Genomic DNA, 20,495 nt, shown 5'->3' on the forward strand with positions numbered 1-20,495 from the left:
ACAGGTCTACAAGGGCTAAGCCCCTCTGAAGAGTGGCAGAGTATTCTTGCTGTCTTCTTCAACAAAGAAACAATTGGAAAGTGGAGAGTTGATAAGTATTTGGGCTGCCATTTTCCTCAGACTCCTCTAGCAAAAGGTTTAGTTTAATATTAGTAAAATTTGAAGATATGAGCAAGGGAGGTATAAGGGTAGGAAGAGAGGATATAAACAAGAATATCTACATTTGAATGTTGAGCATAAGCTCCTCTGGGGACAGAGATTTTGTCTAGTTTAATATTCCTGTGTAGTTAGAAAAGAGCCTTGTGCATGCTGAGTACTCATTAGCGAATGGTAAAATAAATAAATCAGAAGACAATGATTTTAAAGCAAAAAAATGACCAGTTTTGTAATGTGCCATTTATTAGATCGAATAATGAAATGAATCTCTAATGGGTAAAGTTTATTGGGACTGGACAGCTCTAACTCCAGGTTTTTGGGCTAGGGTTTTGCTAACTCTAGAGTTTTGCTCTTCTTTGAAAATACGCTACCAAATAACAACAATCTACTTTTCATTATATACTGGGAGCTTTGATGTTCTGTCATTCAATTCAACAAACATTTCAATGTGAGATCAGAAGAAAATACATAATTCAATTAGTTAAACACTTACTCCTGGCAGACATTCTGTTAAGAAAGGTATATAACATATCTTTGAACCATTGAAGCTAGGGTTGGGGGCAAATCATAAAAGATAACAAACTTTCAAGTGAGAGAACAACCTAAACTTTGTGTTATATGCGTGGCCTTGTATAAATCATTTGGACCTCTTCCACAGGGCAATTTCATAATTTTAATTAAGTAAGATATTTGTTAATAAACACAGTAGTTCTGTTTCTGAAACTTAATGAGCACTATATTACAGGGACAGGTAAGACATATTCATCAAAACTATGTAAGCAACCTGGTCACCATATATTCTACATCTATTATGTAAAAGAGCAGACATAAAATACTCTTTAATTTTATATTTTATATTACTTCTAAAGAGTCAGAAGATATCTAAACCCCAAGCATTCAAACATTGGTGTATAAACAAGGATAACTTACTGAATAGAAAAGGCTCAATTACTTAGTCAAAAGGCTGAAAACTTTCCTATAAATTGCTCACAAATCACACAAAAATGCTAAAATGCATAAACCAGAAATTGATACATAACATTATTTAAATATGACAGAAATTGCTGGTGACCGAAATAGCCATTAATACACAATTAAACAATTGAGTGATTAGAATTACTCATTTGAGGATTAATTGAATAATTCTTTACTATTTAAACACAATAGTAAAGAATTGTTCTTGAATAAAATTAAAATATTCTATTACTTATATCAGAGGTCCATAAACTTTTTCTGTAAATGGTCAGATAGTTAATAATTTAGGCTTTTCAATTCTTACATTTTCTGTTGCAACTACTCAGCTCTCAGTTCTGTCATTGTAGGGAAAAAAACAACCATAGACATGCATTAAAAACAAAAAATGAGTATATCTATCTTCCAATAAAACTTCATTTATAAGGGCAAGCAACAGTCAAATTTGGTCCACAGGTCATTGTTTGCCAAATCTCAAATTATGGCATGTAAGAATCTTCAAAATATAGCAAAAAGCTACATGAAGATTCCACATTTGAAACGCATTGGACCACTTCCATACTACTTGTTCAAATTCTCTCTCTAAATCCTTACTCATCCCCCTCACTTCTCTCCCTTCTCACCTACTGCCATAGCCAATCAAGAGCAGGGGTTAAAGTGTGCAATAGGAGAAACCTACCCCAAAGGGAAGGGCTATTTTTTGGTTCACATTGTTTAAACTGAATGCTCATGGTAATAATAAAAGGCAGACTGACTTTTAGCTGGTTTTATTATTGCACCGAAATTCTATCATTTTTATTGCCCATATTGACTATGGGCAATAAAGATAGACTACTTAAGATAGACTACTGCCACCGTGCCTACCCATCATGGTTTACCATTGCTCTTCTGTATCTTAAAAGGAAAATATAATTGTATCTGTTGAATTTATTTTCTGAATTAATATTCTTTGTTGTCTAGAGGTTATAGGATACATCAGAACTTAACTTATTTAATAAAACCTATATTGATATATATTTAAGCTATTTCCAGTGGTCCCTGGTACAGATATGTTTCCCTGAATATATTTCCACATTTATCTATGGACATTTGTGGGAGTGTTTTGTTTGAATAAATTCCTAAAAATTGAATTGACACATTTAAAATTTTAACATATATTGCCACATTGCTCTTCAAAAATGGTGTCGATTTAAACTCTATTCAAGAATCAATGATATTGTCTTTTCTCCATACTCTTTTCAACAGAGAATAAGATCAATATTTTTTTAATTTTTGCTAATTTGCTAATTCAAATATATCTCATTTAATTTCAAATTATATTTCTTTTCATAAACTATCAACCAATTAAAATTTTTCCTCTGGAAATTCTCTTCAGTATATAATGGTGTATAATTTGGGTTCAGATGGTAGGAATGTCCACAAAGACTGTCTTATAAACAGATAAATTTTAATATTTAAGTAAGGTTTGTTAAAATTGTACAGCTTGCTAAATTGGATCAGTCTTGTTAAGATTAATTAGTTGAATATGTTCGGATATTTCTGTCTTGTTATACTTAAAAGCTCTCACAAGCTCATCAATAAATTTGCATTTCTGTCAATAAGAAATAGTTATAAGTATTTCTGTTTGGTGTTTAGTGCCAATAATTTCACTCTAATTTGAGTATAATATTTTCCAAAGACATACCTTTTCCTCTCCAGGAAATCATATTTTTCTTCATTTAGTTAGGAATGAGAGTGGGTGGATGTATCCATGGTCACCATATTTACTAATAAAACTAAAATTTTCTAATCTAACTTCATAGATATATTGTTTATCCTTTGGTGTGAGATGACAACCTTAGAAAAATGTATGAAAATCTTGAAACCATTTTGAACATTTGACTTTCATAGGGGGGAGTCTCGAAGTGTTTTTAAGTTTTGAAGTACTATCTAAATAAGATATACGCACTACAGCCCTGCAGTGATACAGCCCTTATTCTCTCTTCCTTCTCCATGACCCTCACCCTAAGCTTCTAGCCACTGCTCAACCCCTCAAAGTAGAGAAGTTTATCACTCTTTTACTTCCTTCCAATTCCTTTTAAAGGAATAAGGCTCTATTATTTTCTTCATTACTATAGCTAAAAATACAATATTTTATACTAGAAAGAAAAAGATCTCCATTGCTGGCTTTGAAGGAGTGGATCATGTGGCATGGATGTGAAGGCATGAGAGTGACCCTCCAGAATGCACCCATCAAAGAACCAAATTTTGCCAACAATCTGAATCAGTATAGAAGAGGACCTTGAGCTTTAGATGATAACACAGCCAGCTAAGAACCCAGCCTCTCTGTGCCTGGATTTATGACTACAGAATTGTGAGATCATGAATTGATATCATTTGAAGCCATTATATTTGTAGTAATTCTTTACTCAGCAATAGAAAACTAATACAATAGACATCTCAGTTATATCAATGAATATAATTCATTTAAATTCACTCAGAAAAATAATGATTTGCCTGATTTGGTTTAAGAAATATATTATGCTTATAAGAAATATATCTAAAACAAAATACTGCAGAAATGTTAAAAATATAACAATAAATCTTGCCTAATTAAAAAAAAAACTAGAAAAAAGCAGAAGCATCAATATTAACAGAATAAAGAAAAAAAAACTACAGAAGTGATCAAAGGGTTATCGTATACCACACAGCTGTAACAGCCATGCACTTCTGTGTGTCTGTTACATAAAATACATAAAGTGAAACATGAAAAGTACAAGAAGAATTTGACAGAAAGATGTTTGTGAGAGCTTTGTCAAGCTCAGACGGGGCTCACAGAGTTTGTGCATTTAAAGAAGCATGGGGTTTGGTGGCAGCAAGAACAGAGGAGAAAGCATGGATGGGAATTATTACTGATAGTTTTGCTTAATTTTAATTCTGCCATTGATTCAAGGACAACCTTGGGATGAGAGCCTGAAGGGACACCAATTTCTTATTCTTTCCCCCATATTTGACTAAACTATGTTGAAAACTTGAGTGTTTAAACCATAGTCATTTCTTTGACTTAATTTTATATGTTCTTTATCCTGGTTTATATACAGTCATGTCAATGTTAGAGTCAACATTATTGACAAAATATTGAAAGAAAAATACACAGTATGATTTTAATTAACCTAAACTATCTGGTGACATTTGGTTTATTGTGGACTTGAGTTACTTTCATTAAATTTTTTATTGTGTTACTGAAATTAGATACCTCACCTGTTCACTCTTTTAACTAGACTGCGAAGTCCATGGTGTCATATGGAGCTGTGGTCTTCACATTGGGCTAAGGGCACACAGAGATTTTCTGAAGGGTTAAAGTTCCCAAGGACATTGATGCTTTTCAGGTCCTTGGATTCTACGCAGACTCTTTTTCAATACTGATCTGAGAAAGAATAGATTCTGCCTATTCTTCATTCCCAACTCTCCTTTCATAATCCTTTCTCCTACTTTATACATGAAGTGATTATCTCTACCACCTGGAATCTCACTATGAAGTGTGTTCCCAGTAAAACTATCCCAGGCATCAAACAGAAAGGTTGATTGATTAAAGTAATGGCGATGATGTTGACAAGGTGAATGACTCTACTAACTGTTCAACAATTTGTTTTGCAAGTCAATTGGGTTTAAATTCTTTGCTTTCAACAAAATTGAAGGAATACCAATAAAATCAATAACATACACTTTAAAAATTTTTTGTGACTTTTGGCATATGTCTATGAAAACTTAAAAGGAATGGAGTACCAATGATACTTCCATTCTCATCCACTTAATTATGTGAAAAAGATTCTGAGCCCTTACAGTCATAAAAGCAAAATCAAAAGCCAACAGATTTAATTAATCACTATCTCATTCAAATAATTCTTAATATTCATCTATAGATAGGTAAATTGAAAAAGTTTCATCTTTCTCATTTAGAAAAGTATGACCAATAAATTCTATTTTTCAGAGTTAATGATAAAACTATTATAGTCAATTATAAATGTTACATAATTTCTTCCCAGCAACATTGAAAGGGGTCCCATTTAATGCAGTACTGGTATCATCTGTTTTTGAAAGTTTGCCTTACGCCACTTTGCTTTTATGAAAAAACCTACATTAGTACCTGTTTTGACTAAGAGAAAGAAATCCAGAAAGATTTTCACTTTTACAAAAAAAAAAAAAAAAAAAGGCAGAAAGCAAAAATAGTGTTCAGCATTTGCTTTTCAGTGAGCCATTATGGAGGTAGTGCCATGATACTTCTTGAGAACTACACTTAAGATCTCTGTATAAAGCCACCATGGTTCTGAACTGTGTCTGTGAGCATTTGTGCTTTATCTCAGTTAATTTTGTCCATCCATTTGTAAGATGTGTCCTAAGGTATCAGAAAAGCTTAAAAAAAGGTTGTAAGGGTATTACACTTAGCATAAAACTGGATACGATAAAGTGTTTTGATTGTGGCAAATGAAAGAAAGACAAATAAATTAATGGTAATCACTTCTTTGCTTTATGCCATTTGGCATAAGAAAAGTTTCATAGGAACATTCTACTTTTGGATAGTGGGGGAAACCTGTACTTGGTACCAGTATCTTCCTCATATCTTCTGCTATAGGTAGCATGGTGCCTAAATTTGGTATTACTCAGTAAATGTGTTGATTTGATTTTGAATAATAGACCTTAGCCATAACATTATCCATAGAAAAAGCTTCTTGTGAGGACAAGGAGAGCTCTGGTTTCTGACCATCATCTGAAGACATGGATGTCATTAAAACAGACTGCTTTTCTTTTTTTTAAACTAGTTTATGTCCCACCTAGACTAATTCAATTATTATAAAGAGAATCTCTGAACTTTATATTATCTATATATTATGAAACATGCTTCTCATTAAAAAATAACAAAGTCATATATTACAAAAAAAGACATGAAGATGTTTTCTTCAGAAAACACCAGGCTTATCTTATAAAATGGTCCATGAAAACATTTATTTCCTGAAATTAGTATATTCTACTATAGTTAGAGATTTCAATCAGGAATATATTTTGAGCCTAACAGAAAAATCAAAATGAAAACATATCTTTATATTTTGCAAACTGCAAGGTTGAAGTTTGCCTGATGAATATGATGTGTCTTTAAATAGATATGAGTAAAGCAAGAAACTGCAAATGGATCAGAAATATGGATAAAATTTTATGTTAGGGGTTTCAGTAAGTCTTTTAAACCCATGAATGGCATTGAGAGGCAGACCAGGTTTCTCTGGACCTTATTCCTCAAGTTAGGAGGAAGAATAAATTAGTCATCCTCAGGTGTGATTTAAACCTATGGTGAGTCAAACCTATAGATGAGTCAAACCTATGGTGAGAAGGACTAAGATTATATATGTAAACAACGGCAGACCTATCCAATAGTGGTTTTGGTTATAACAATCAACTACAATTTACTAGCTTCTGTAAATTAGGGAACTTGGTAAATTAACTGATTTAAAACATAATCTCTAGAAAATAGTTCATAGATTTCTGGTCTTCATGACAGCTGAATGTCCTGGGTCTATTTTTGATTCTCATAGAAAGAAATCTTAATTCTTTCTGGTTTAATGGACTCTTGGCAAATAGGAAGGACAAATTCACTAAATATAATTGTGGTTTAAACAGACAAAAGACAAGACTGCTCCTACATCTATCTTCATACGAATATAACTTAAAATTTTTTTAACCATCTTTTTAAAGTTTTTTTGTTTGTTTGTTTTAATATATACAAGTGATACTAGACTAGAACTGGAAAGTAAATATTTGGAAATAAATATTTCTTTTATAAATCTAATTATAGTTAAATCTTAGTAAGATTTAAAAGATACTTATGTCTAATTTTACTTAACCATCTTTATTCACATCTCATTATCCTTTATATTTAGGATTTTTATTAAAAATAACAGCTTTTGCAAAAATGTAAACTATTTGAAAGTAGTCATTTAAAGCTAAGTACTGGCAATAGTGAGAGTCAACTGAACCATTCAGTATTAGCAAAAGGTTTATTCCCAAAGATTTTACAACATTCGTTTATATGAAAAGAGACAAAATATATGTATATTCAGCCTTGATTTTATGCACATTGTGTGTTCTAATTATAGCAATCTAATTTATAAACACTGCATGCTGTGGTTCTGGCAATGGAATTGTGATGAAACACAGAGTACAAATTTTAATTACATACAGTTCTAATACAGTGAGCACTGCAGCATTTCTGTCATCTTTGAAATGGTAACAGAATAAAAAAAAGTTTTTGAAATATGAGCAGGAAGGTAATGAGATCAATAAATGTCAGCTAGAAAAAGTAATCACAACTCCTGAGACTCACTGACCTTTCTACAAATTCCAGAAATAATAGAGTAGCTTGGGATGAGGAATTCTTTAACAATGAGAAACTGATATAATTATAAGAAGAAAGAGAAGCAGAGATTGCCCTATGACATCAAAAACATTGCCTATAAAGGTAATTTTGACACAATAATTTATTCCCTTGATTTTTCTTCTAAGGTCACCACCAACATAGATCACAAATCTTTGTTTTTTACAGAGACAAAATTTCCATTGAAGCATTCTGAACACTGAAACACCTGCTTCATAAACTTTTAGTTTGCCTCGTAATGTTTAGCAACCTAATAGAGCTTAATCATATAGTTGGTTAATTTAAATGCTCAAGTGAAAAACATTCTATTTTGTTAGTTGTAAAATTATCAGTATCTGAATATAATTTGGAAAAAATTCAATTCTGGAAAGTGTTTGTAGGAGACTTGAGAGATTTAATCATCACAAAATATTTGGCATTTGAATATAAAATGAAATATTGCAAAACTTTAAATTATAATGCTAAAACATTTTTAAAGCCCATAATTTTAGAAAATACTGCAAACTAAGACTTCTGTTTCTTCAGAACCAGAAGGGACCAGAATGGAGTAAATTTTCAGTTATTAGGTTTTAGTTCTGAGGGCAGACTGAAGTTGGCATCACAAAAGTGGCTAAAATTTCAATAGAAAACTCAGTGTATTTCTATACAAGGAGATCAGAGAAAAGTTCAGTAAAATCACAGATATTCAAAAGTGAGGTGAATCAAGGAAATAAGAAAGCTGCCAGCCAAGAGGCAGAGTTTGCCGTTTGACTTCAACCAAGTTAATTACCCACTACACAATCCAGAGAGTCCAAAATACAAATCCATGATTCCCAGGACACAAAAAAAAAATTATTTGACTCACGAAGAATCAGGAATGTATAATCAAGATACAAAGAAAAAGGAATTCAACTGAAGCCCATCCCAATAAGGACCAGATATTGAAATTATCAGAAAAGGAATTTAAGATAACTGTTATTACTGTGCTCAATAAAAATATGATCACAATAAGGAAAAATAAAATCTTAGAGAAGAAAAAAAAAACTATAAAAGAGAACCAAATGAAAGAGGATTCTGAGAAAATAGTAAAATAGGAAGTGCCAGGAATTGGTCTCCCCAATCGAACAACAAATGCACTGGTAGAATCTGTCTCATATAACTATTTTGAAACTATGGTCTACTGAAGTCTTGCAACTATCAAAGAAAGTCTTGAATAGGAAATTGCTGTTAAATTCAGCTCTTAGCATAGTAGCAGTTACTCATCCTCACCCAGGCCCCTGGGAGGTAGCTACGTACAAAGCAGCCAGCATACAGCTTGTGGGAACCAGGATAAGCACAAAGAAGGGATCCTTAATGAGATTATCAACAGATTTCTCATCAGAAAATTCAGAGGCCAGAAGGCAGTGGGCAGATATATTTAAAGTGCTAAAAAAAAAAAAAAAAAAAAACCTGCCAGCCAAGAATCCTATATCTGGCAAAACTATCATTTAAGAATGAATTTAAGACATTCATTTAAGAATGAATTTAAGAAATTAAGACATGAATTTAAGATAAACAAAACCTGAGGGACTCCTTTGCCAGTAGACATGCTGTGCAAGAAGTTAAAGGGAATCCTGCAGGGTGAAATGAAAGAACATTATGGTAACTCTAAGCCATATAAAAAAATAAAGCTCTCATGGGCAATTTTAAAAGCAAGTATTACTGTAACAAACAATGGTTTGTAACTTCAATTTTTGTTTTCTACATGATTTAAGAGACTAATTTTTTTTAGTTAGTATAAAAGTTAGTATTGTAACTTCAGTTTGTAACTCTACATGTTGTTTTCTATATAATTTAACAAACTAATGTGTTTAAAACAATTACTAGTGTATGTGTTGGGGCATACAATATATAAAGTAATTTTGTGGCATCAACAAATGAAAGAGGTAAAGATAGAACTGTAAAGGAGCAGAGTTTTTGTATATTCCTGAAATTAGTAAGCTGGTATAAATTCAAATTTAGAATGTCATAACTTTAGGATGTGAAATTTTATCTCCATGGAAACCACAAAGAAAATAGCTATAGAATATACCCAAAAGGAAATGAGAAAAGAATTTAAATGTTTCTCTACCAAAAAAAAAATCAACTAAACACAAAAGAAGACAATCATGCAGGAAATGAAGAACATAAAATCTATAAAGTATATAGAAAATGAATAGAAAAATGACAGAAGTTAGTCTCTTCTTATCAGTAATTACATTAAATGAAACGGATTACACTCTCCAGTCGAAAGATGGAGCCTGGCGGAATATATAAAAACAAATGATCCAACTATATGCTATCTATAAGACTCACTTTACATTTAAAGACATGAACATTAAAGATGTAAACTTTAAGATGTAAAATGACAACCCATGTAAATAGAAAACAAAACAGACTTTAAATCAAAAACGTTTATAAGAGATAAAGAACATTATATACTAATAAGTTTCAATACACAAAAAAATATAACAATTATAAATATTTACACAGGTAATAACAGACTAGCAAAATGTGTGAAGCAAAAACTGACAGAATTGAAGAAAAAGACAGCCCTATAATAATATTTTGATATTTCAATACTCTATTATCAAAAATGGACAGAACAACAGAGAGAAATTTAAAAAGGAAATAGAGGACTTAAATAACAAAGTGAATTATCTAGATCTAACAGACATATAGAAAACACTTTACACAAGAACAACAACATATACCTTTTTCTCAAGTATGCATGGGACAATTCCAGGATAGATCATTTGTTTGGTCACAAATTACATCCTATTAAATAGATATCACAGAAAATATCTTCTCTGACCACAATAGGGTGAAGTTAAAAATCAGTAACAGAAGTAAAACTTGAAGATTCACAAGTTTGTGAAAATTAAACAACACACTTTTAATGACTGAATCAAAGAAGAAATTATAAGATAAATTATAAAATACTTAGAGAAAATGAAAATGAAAACATAACATACCAAAACTGTTGGGATTCTGGGAAAACATGGTACAGTGAGAGACATACTCAGATCTCTCCCCTTGAAACAGCAATAAGCTGAACGTCTAAAACTGAACAAAAAACACCCAAACCGCATACCAGCACATCTGAGTGTGGGATCTGCACCTAAGAGCTACCACAGACCAGAACCCTGGGTGTCGGGCAGTGGACTTGGACAAATAAAGAAGCTGCCTCTCACAGCCGCTGGAGCTCCTTGCAGGAAGAAGGGAAGAGGTGAAGGTGTGGTGACTTCCCTGATCAGCCATGCCTGGAAGTGCCAGGACTTTTCTCTGCAGCCAGCAGCAGGGCCCAGTCATTAGGGCAGAAAACAGAGAAGGGGGATGGGACCACAGAGAAACAACAGCTGATTTCTACCTGCCCCAGTTGTAAAACCAAAGCCGAGCTGCAGCCCAGAACCCACAACCCAGAGGGCCCCTGCCCCCATACCCTTGGAGACCAAACACCATGGAGCCCCAGGGGAATCTAAACAAACACAACCGAAACTGTTGCTGACACTGACAGGGACTGAAACTGAGGGTAGCGAGTGTGATTAAATATCTATAAGAAAATAAAAAGGCATTTTTAAGGCTTTATATAAAGCAGGGATCCAAGAGGCTTAGACACCACCTACTGGAAACCAAAAGAAAAGCACCTTCTTTGCAGCAGACTAAAGAGAGACCTCTATATAATAAATCTTTTCTTTCTGGAAAAACAACAGAATACACTTTCATTAATGCTGAGGCAGAGAAAGAGTCCATTAAACACCATGAACAACCAAGGTGACAAGGCATCTCAGAAAGAAAGAGAAAAATCTCCAGAATATGAGCTTACAGACATAGAAATATGCGACTTAAATGACAGAGAATTCAGAATGGTACTTCTGAAAAAATTCAGTGAGTTTCGAAACAAGTCATATCAACAATTTCAGAAATTGCAAAAACAGCTAGATGAGCAGAGCAAGGAGATTGAAACCTTAAAAGGAACCAAATAGAACTTCTGGAGAGAAAACAAAAACAAAAACAAAAACACTACAAGAATTGAAAAATGAAATAACAAACCAGAAATAGAGTTGACCAACTGAAGGAAAGGATCAATGATATCGAAGACAGAAATCTAGAAATAAATCAGAAGAAAGAAGAGAGAAACCAAAAAATGAAAAATAATGAAAAAGAAATACAAGAACTAGCTGATACCATCAGGAGAGAAAACATAAGAATAATGGGCATTACGAAAGGTGAGAAAAAGGAACTAGAAAGCATTTTCAGACAAATAGTGGATGAGAGTTTCCCAAATCTAAGGAATGAGCTGGATCTTGGAATTCAAGAAGTCAACAGAACACCCAATTATCACAACCCAAAAAGGCCTTCACCAAGACACATTGTATTAAAGTTATCAAAAGTCAATAACAAAGATAGAATTCTCAGGGCAGCCAGGGAAAAGAAAACAGTAACGTATAAAGGAAAACCCATTAGATTATCATCTGACTTTTCATGTCCAGACCTTACAAGCCAGAAAGGAATGGAATCAAATATTTAAACAATTAAGTAAAAGGAACTACCAGCTTAGAATAATGTATCGCTCTCTTTTAGATATGAAGGAGAAATTAAGACCTTTTCAGACATACAAAAATAGAGGGAAGTCACTACGAGGCCAGCACTACAGGAAATTCTGAAAGGGGTCAGCTCACCTAAAACAAAATAACAACAACAAAGAAAACATAATTAGGAGTAAAGTGACTATCAGGCAAATAGAAGCAGAGGAGTGCAACCCTTACTAAGAACAGGCATTATAAGCTTAAATAATAAGAGAATTGCTATAGCAAGAGAGTAATGCACATTCAGCATACATAAAAATAAATTGAGATAACAATGATTGCAAAGGTGAGGATTCAAAGATCCAAATTCGCAAAGGGGAAAGGAGATAAGGTACACACACAAGAAAATGGACAACTGTATATATATATATAGCTATCCTTTTCATATCTGTAATGATAACCACACACCAAAGATTAAGAACTGAAGTATATAACATAAAACAAGAGGAACCAGAGACAAAACCCGCAAAAGCCAACCAAATTAGAGAAAACAGAAACACAACGACAAGGAAACAATGGAAACACTGAGATACCAGAAAGCAAAAGATAAAATGGCTATAACAAGACCTCATATTTCAATAATAGCCCTAAATGTAAATGGACTGAACTCATCAATAAAAAGGCACAGAGTTGCAGAATGGATTAAAAAAAATCATATGCTGCCTCCAGGAGACATATCTCAGCTCCAAAGACAAATATAGACTCAAAGTGAAAGAATGGACAATAATATTTCAAGCAAATGGCATTCAGAGAAAGTGGGGGTAGTGGTACTAATATCGGATGAAGTAGACTTCGAAATAAAAAAGTAATGAAACATCTTGAGGTTCACTTCATAATGATAAAGGGAATCATGCACCAAGAAGACAAAACACTTATTAATATCTATGCTCACAATCAGGGAGCTCCGAAATATGTAAAGCAATTACTAACAGAACTAAAGGGAGAAACAGACCAAAACACTATCGTCGTAGGGGACCTAAATACCCCACTGTCAGATATGGACAGATCATCCAAACAGAAAATCAATAAGGAAATAACATCCTTTAACAACATGCTCCTGAAGAATAACTGTAATGATATGAGCTTTCCTCTTATAACTACTTTTGCCATGTCTCAAAAGTTTTGATATGTTGTACTATCATTATCATTTGTTTCTATGTATCTCTTGATCTCTCTTTTTATTTCTTCTCTGACCCAGTTATTTTTCAGTAGCATGTTGTTTAATCTCCATATATTTGTGGTTCTTCCTGATTCCTTTTTGCAGTTGATGTCTAGTTTCAAAGCATTATGATCAGAGAATAGAGTTGGTATGATTTCAACCCTCTTATATTTGTTGAGGCTATTTCTGTGTCCCAGTATGTGGTCTATTCTTGAGAATGTTCCATGTGCACTAGAGAAGAATATATAAGCAGCTGTTTGGGGGTAGAAACAGAAAGCCTACCAAGACTAAATTGTGAAGAAACAGAACATCTGAATAGACCTATAACTAATAATGCCTTGAATCAATAATCAAAAATCTCTTGACAAGGAAAAATCCCTGGACCAGATGCTTCACTGGTAAATTCTACCAAACATTTAATGAAGAATTAATACCAATCTTTCTCCAACTTTTTTGCAAAAAATTAAAAAGGAGGGAATCTTCCTAACTCTCTATGAGGACAAGCATTGTCCTGATACCAAAGCCAAGCAAAGACACTACAAGAATACAGACCAATATCCCCTAGGAACATTGATATAAAAAATCTCAACAAACTAAATCCAGCAATATAATAAAAGGATTTTATTATGATCAAGGGGGGTTTATTTCTGAAATGCAAGGATGGTTCAACAAACAAATCTATCTCTATAACACACCACAATGACAGAATGAAGAAAAAAAACACATGAGCAACTCAACTGATGTACAAAAAGCATTTGACAAAATTCAATACTCTGTCATAATAAAAAACACTCAACAACTAGGAATAGAAAGAAACTACCTCAAACGTAAAAAAAGCCATATATGAAAAACTGACAGCAAACATCATACTAAATAGTGAAAAACTGAAAGCTTTTTTTCTAAGACAGGAATAATGCGAGAATGTCTACTTACGTGACTTCTATTCAACATAGCACTGGAAATTCTAGCCAGAATAATTAGGCAAGAAAGAGATAAAATATATCCATATTGGAAAGAAAGGAGTGAAATTATCTCTATTTGCAGATGATATCTTATACGAGGAAAATCCTAAAGATTCCACAAAAAAACATTGTTAGAACTAATAAATAAATTCAGTAAAGTAGCAGGATACAAGTCAAAACACAAGAATCAGTTGCATTTTTACACATTGGAAATGAACATTCTGAAAATAAGTTACAGAAACAGTTCCATTTACAATAGCATTGAAAAGAATTAAATGCTTACAAATGACCTCAGCCAAGGTGGTGAGAGACTCATACAACAAAAGCTACAAAACACTGCTGAAAGAAACTTAAAAAGATACAAATAACTGAAAACACATCCCATATCATGAATTGAAAGGAAATATTGTTACGATGTCAACATTATCCAAAGCAATCTATAGATTCAATGCAATCCCTATCAAAAATCCCAAAGATATCTATTGCAAGAATAGAAAAAAAAAATTCTAAAATCCAAATGGAATCTCAAATAAGCCCAAATAGCTAAAACAATATTGAAAAAGAACAAAGCACAACTCAAAAGTAAGCAAACAAACAATCCAATTAAAAAATTGACGAGAGATCTGAATAGATTTTTTTTTTCTAAAGAAGATATACAGATGTCCAATAAATACATGAAAAGGTATTCAGCATCATTAATCATCAGGGAAATGTAAATCAAAATCACAGTGAGATATCACCTCACACATGTTGAAATGGATATTATAAAAAAGACTAGAAATAACAAATGTAGAGAAATAACGAGGATATGAAGAAAAAGGAACCCTTGTGCACTGTTAGTGGAAATATAAATTGGTGCAGCCACTATAAAATATAAAATGGCGGTTTCTAAAAAATTAAATGAAGAACTAATATATGACTCAGCAATTACACTTCTTGGAACTTATCAAAACAAAACAAAAAAATATGAAAACACTAACTTATAAAGATATATGCACCCCCATGTTCATTGCAGCATTATTTGCAATAACCAAGATATGAAAACAACCTAATCGTCCATTGATGAATGAATACATAAGGAAATTGTGAGACATATATATATATATATATATATATATTTGTGTGTATGTATATATATAATTAAAATATTATTCAGCCATGAAAGAAGAAAAAAATCTTGCCATTTGAGACAACATGGGTGAACACAGAGGGTATTATGCTAAGTGAAATAAGTCAGACAGAGAAAGACAAATACCACATGATCTCTTTTATATGTGAAATCCATTATTTATGTATATATATATATACATATACAAATAAACATACAGAAACACACACATGCACACACAGAAACGGATACATATATTATATATACCAAGCTCATAGATATGAAGAACAGATTGGTGGTTGACAAAAGCATGGGATGGGTAGTAGGAGAACTAGATGAACTTTTCACTTTTAGTTTTTTAGTATAAAAAAAATAATTTAAAAAAATAAAAGAAAGAGGGGTCATTGTAGAAGGGTCACAACTCTAGGAAGAAGAAAGACAAGCATCTTACGTAGTCTAAGCAGGGGTCCCTAACCCCTGGGCCGTGAACCAGTACCAGTCCATGGCCTGTTAGAAACCTAGCCACACAGCAGGAGGTGAGTGGCAGGCTAGTGAGCAATGCTTCATCTGTATTTGCAGCTGCTCCCCAGTGCTAGTATCATCGCCTCAGCTCCGCTTCAGATCATCACGCATTAGATTCTCATAGGAACACCTGTCCTTGGTGCCAAAAATGTTGGAGACCACTGGAGAGGGAATAACATCTCTCAGAAGCTCAATAACTATAGCCAATACCTTGTAGCATTTGCTATGTACTACTATGTACTAGATATTGTTTTAAGCACCTGTACATTTTAGCTCCGTTAAATTTCATAAGAACCCTCTGAAGATTATGCTATTTCCTTCATTTAAACATAAATAAATGGAAGAAGGGAGCTTGTGACAAAGTTACAGCCAGTAAGCCAGGATTTGAACCATGGGATTGTTTCCAAAGTCCAAGATCCTTAACAATTATACTATACTGCTCCTTTGTTTGACCTCAATAGGAAGGCTTTATACAAGAACCACATCATTTAGGAGAAGTTATCTAAAATGCACTCTGTGCCAAGCTTCCCTCACCTGCATACCCAGTGTGGACCGATAAGTGGTTGTTTGCTCAGCAACCCCAAACTTATTTATCAGCCTTTGTCAGCCACAGTTAGAAAAGATAAATCTGCTATTGCAAAAACACAATGGAATAGTATAAACGTTTGAGGGCCATGTACTAGTTTCTTTTTTCCACATCACTACTACACTCTGGGTACTAAGATTCTTAGAGAAGTAACTCTAGGCATTTCACATACCTGAAGTCTTTGGTCCTGGGATTTACTAGTACTTATTATACCAAAAGAGTGAGACTGAATTGAGTAGCTGCTATGAGGTCTCCATTCAGATCCTTAAATTGTCTCAAACAAAGTAAGATATCATTAAAGCAACCCTATATTCATCCACTCAACACATTTACTAAATACCTACTGGTTCAGAAACTGGTGGTTATATACATAAACCTTTAGGACCTCTTAAGGAGCTTACAAAAAAAAAGCTAGAGGATTCACAATTTCCTGATTTCAAAACTTACTACAAGACTAAGGTAATCAAAACAGTGTGTTACTGGCATAAAGACAGATATATAGACCAATGGAACAGAATAGAGAGCCTAGAAATAAATGCTTACATATATGTTTAAATTACTTTTAACAAGGCTGCCAAGACCATTTGATGAGGAAGAGATGATCTCTTCAATAAATGGTGCTGAGAAAACTACATACACACATGCAAAATAATAAAATTGGACTTTTATCTAACACCATATACAAAACCTAAGTCAAAAGAAATCAAAGACTTAAATATAAGACTAAAACTATAAAAGTCTTAGAAGAAAATAGAGCAAAAGCTTCATAGCATTGGATATGGCAATGATTTCTTGTATATGACATCAAAGACACATGTAACAAAAGAAAAAATAAACAAATTGGACTTCGAAAAAAATTTTTTTAAATTGTGCATCAAAAGACACTATCGACATAGTAAAAGGGCAATTCACAGAATGGGAAAAAATACTTGCAAATTATACATCTGATAAGGGGTTAATATCCAGAATATATAGAGAATTCCTAAAAACTCAGTACTAATTTAAAAAAAATTCAAAAACAGGCAAAGAATTTAAATAGACATTCCTCCAAGGAAGATATACAAATTGCCAATAAACACATGAAAAGATGTTCAACACTACTAAGCATTAAAAAAATGCAAATGTATATTGCAATGAGTTACCAAATTACACCCATTAGGATGACTAATTAAAAAAAAAACCATAAAATAACAAACATGGACAAAATGTAGAGAAATGGTGCATGGTTGGTGGGAATGTAAAATATTATAGCTGCTGTGGGAAACAGTATGTCATTTCTAAAAAATTAAAAATAGAATTACTATATGATCCAGCAATTCCACTTCTGGGTATATATCCAAAAGAACTGAAAGTAAGATCTCAAAGAAATATTTGAACATTCAACGTTCACAGTAGCATTATTCACAATAGCAAAAATGTGGAACCAACCCAAGTATCCTTCTACAGATGAATAGATAAGCAGAGTGTGGAATACACATACAATGGAACATTATTCAGCCTTACAAAGGAAGGCAATTCTGACATATGCTGCAACACGGGTAAACCTTGAGGATATAATGTTAAGTGAAATAAGCCAGTCACAGAAAGAAAAATACTGCATAATTCTATTTATATAATAGAATAGTCAAAGTCACAGAGACAGAAAGTAGAATTGTGGTTGCCAGAGGCTAGAGGCAGAAGGACATGGAAACTTATTGTTTAATAGGTATAGTGTTTCAATTTTACCAGATCAAAACAATTCTGTAGATGGATGGTGGTGATGGCTGCACAATGCCATGAATGTGTTTAATACCACTAAAGTGTACATTTCAAAAATTGTTTTAAAAGTAGTTAAGATGGTAAATTTTATGTAATGTGTATTTTACCACAATATAATTTTCTTTAAAAAAACTAAATGAAAATTATAAAACTACAAAATATTTGAGAGTAAAAAATATATTTACTAAAAAGCAGAATGGAGGTGACAGAAAAGTTATCAAACTTAAAGATAAATCAATATGATCTAATTATCTAGTGTAAAGAAGAATAACAAAAATGATTGAAGAATAACAAAAATGATTGAAAAAATGTAAACCTTCAGGGAACTCTTGAACAAAAGCAAAGAGTCTAACATACATGTAATTTTAATCTCAGAAGAAATTAAAAAAAATTTAATGAAGCAGAAAAAAATTTTTAAAGACGTAATGGCTAAAAATTTGGTAAAAGATAAATTCCCAAATTTGGTAAAAAAAATAAACTTACAAATTCACGAAGCTTAGTAAATCATAAGCAGCACAAATATGAAGAAAACCAGGTCCAAGAATATTACAGGCAATGTTCTGGAAGAGGAAATCTTGAAAACGGCCAGAGAAAAAGATAAAGGTACAACAATTTGAATGACCAATAACTCTTCATCAGAAACTGCCAAGGCCAAAAACCAGTGGTATGACATCATTAAAGTACTAAAAGAAAAAACTAGCAATACAGAATTCTATATTCAATGAAAATATTCTTCAAGAATAAAAGTAAAGAATAAATATTTTAAGATAAAGTAAAACTAAGATAATTTATTGACAGCAGAAATTCAGTACTGCAAGAAGTGATTCCTTTAGGCTGACGGGAAATAATACTACAGTAAAACTCGGATCTTTAGAAACAAATGAAAAACCTTGAAAAGAATTTTTATAAAGTAGAGGAGGCAAATATAAAAAAGGTTATATTTCCTATTAATTTCACTAAAATCCATAGAAGTGTTAAAAGCAAATATTATATTATCTTGTGGGGTTATCATGTATGTAAATGTAATATATAACAGCCACAGCATAGATGATGAAGGGAGGGAGGAGACCTATATAGTTATTACATTTTACATTAAATGATACAATATTATTTTTAAGTATATGTATATGGTAATCTCTAGAGAAACTACAAAATATAATGCAAAAGGTATAGCTAAAAAGTCAATAGTTAAAATAGTATGCAAAAATTACTCAAATAATCCAAGAGATGGCAGGAAAAGAAGAATAGAGGAACAAAAAAAAAGAGGGACAAACAGAAACAAATGGACAAAACATGCCAATTGAAAGACATATTATCAGAATAAATCTTTTAAAAAGAGCAAGACCAAGTATATGCTATCTAAAGAAACATGCTTTAATATAAAAACATAGATAAGATAAAGGTAAATAAATGAAGAAAACATACTAGGAAAACAATAAGCATAAGAAAGCTGGCGCGGCTATATTATTATCAGACAAAATAGACTACAAGATAAAGAGTATTACCAGAGATAAAAAGTAAAATGGAAGGATCAATTCATCAGGAAAACATACAATCATAAATGTGTATGTCCCTAATAATAGAACTTCAAAATGCATGAAGCTGAAAGCCATAAAACAAGTCTTAAATTTTGCAAAATTGGTTACCAGGAACCGGGAGTCAAGACACCTGAATTCAGCCATTTACCAGCTGACTGAAATTGGGCAGTTTATATTATTTCTCTGAGAAATTGTTTATTCATCTTAGAGATAATACTATCACCAAGGTTTGTTTTGAGGATTGAAGATAATGAAAGACCTAGGATATGATCCCACTGTAACCTAAAAAATGCTTATTAAAGAGTAACACTGACTGAAACACTTTTGCTAGGGCACAGGGATCAATGGTTTAATAATATTATTACAGAAGCAACATGGCCCTTTGTATCTATTCTTCAACTGAGATCCCAACGCAAAAGGGGCTTTTCCCAAGAAAAAGATCTTCATAGTCATATCTGTCAATTGGACGCTAACAAAAGAGCACACATTTAAAATAAAGTGAAAGCTGTAGGGCCTGACACTGAGAAAGAAGCCAGTCCTGCAAACCAGGCAGCCAGCCTTCTGTAGATTATATTAGCAGGAAGCAAAATCATTATAAAATTTACCTAAGTTATGGTGTTTGCAGTCAACTTTGAATACTTCTTAACAAAAAAAAAATGAGAGTTTTGGCAACTAATGATTATCAGTGTCAAAATGTACTACAAGAATGATAAGGAACACATGTAAGTAGGATGAGGAAGATAAA

Source organism: Pteropus medius, unplaced genomic scaffold (genome assembly GCF_902729225.1).
Source record: "Pteropus medius unplaced genomic scaffold, Ma_sr-lr_union100, whole genome shotgun sequence".
NCBI lineage: Eukaryota > Metazoa > Chordata > Mammalia > Chiroptera > Pteropodidae > Pteropus > Pteropus medius.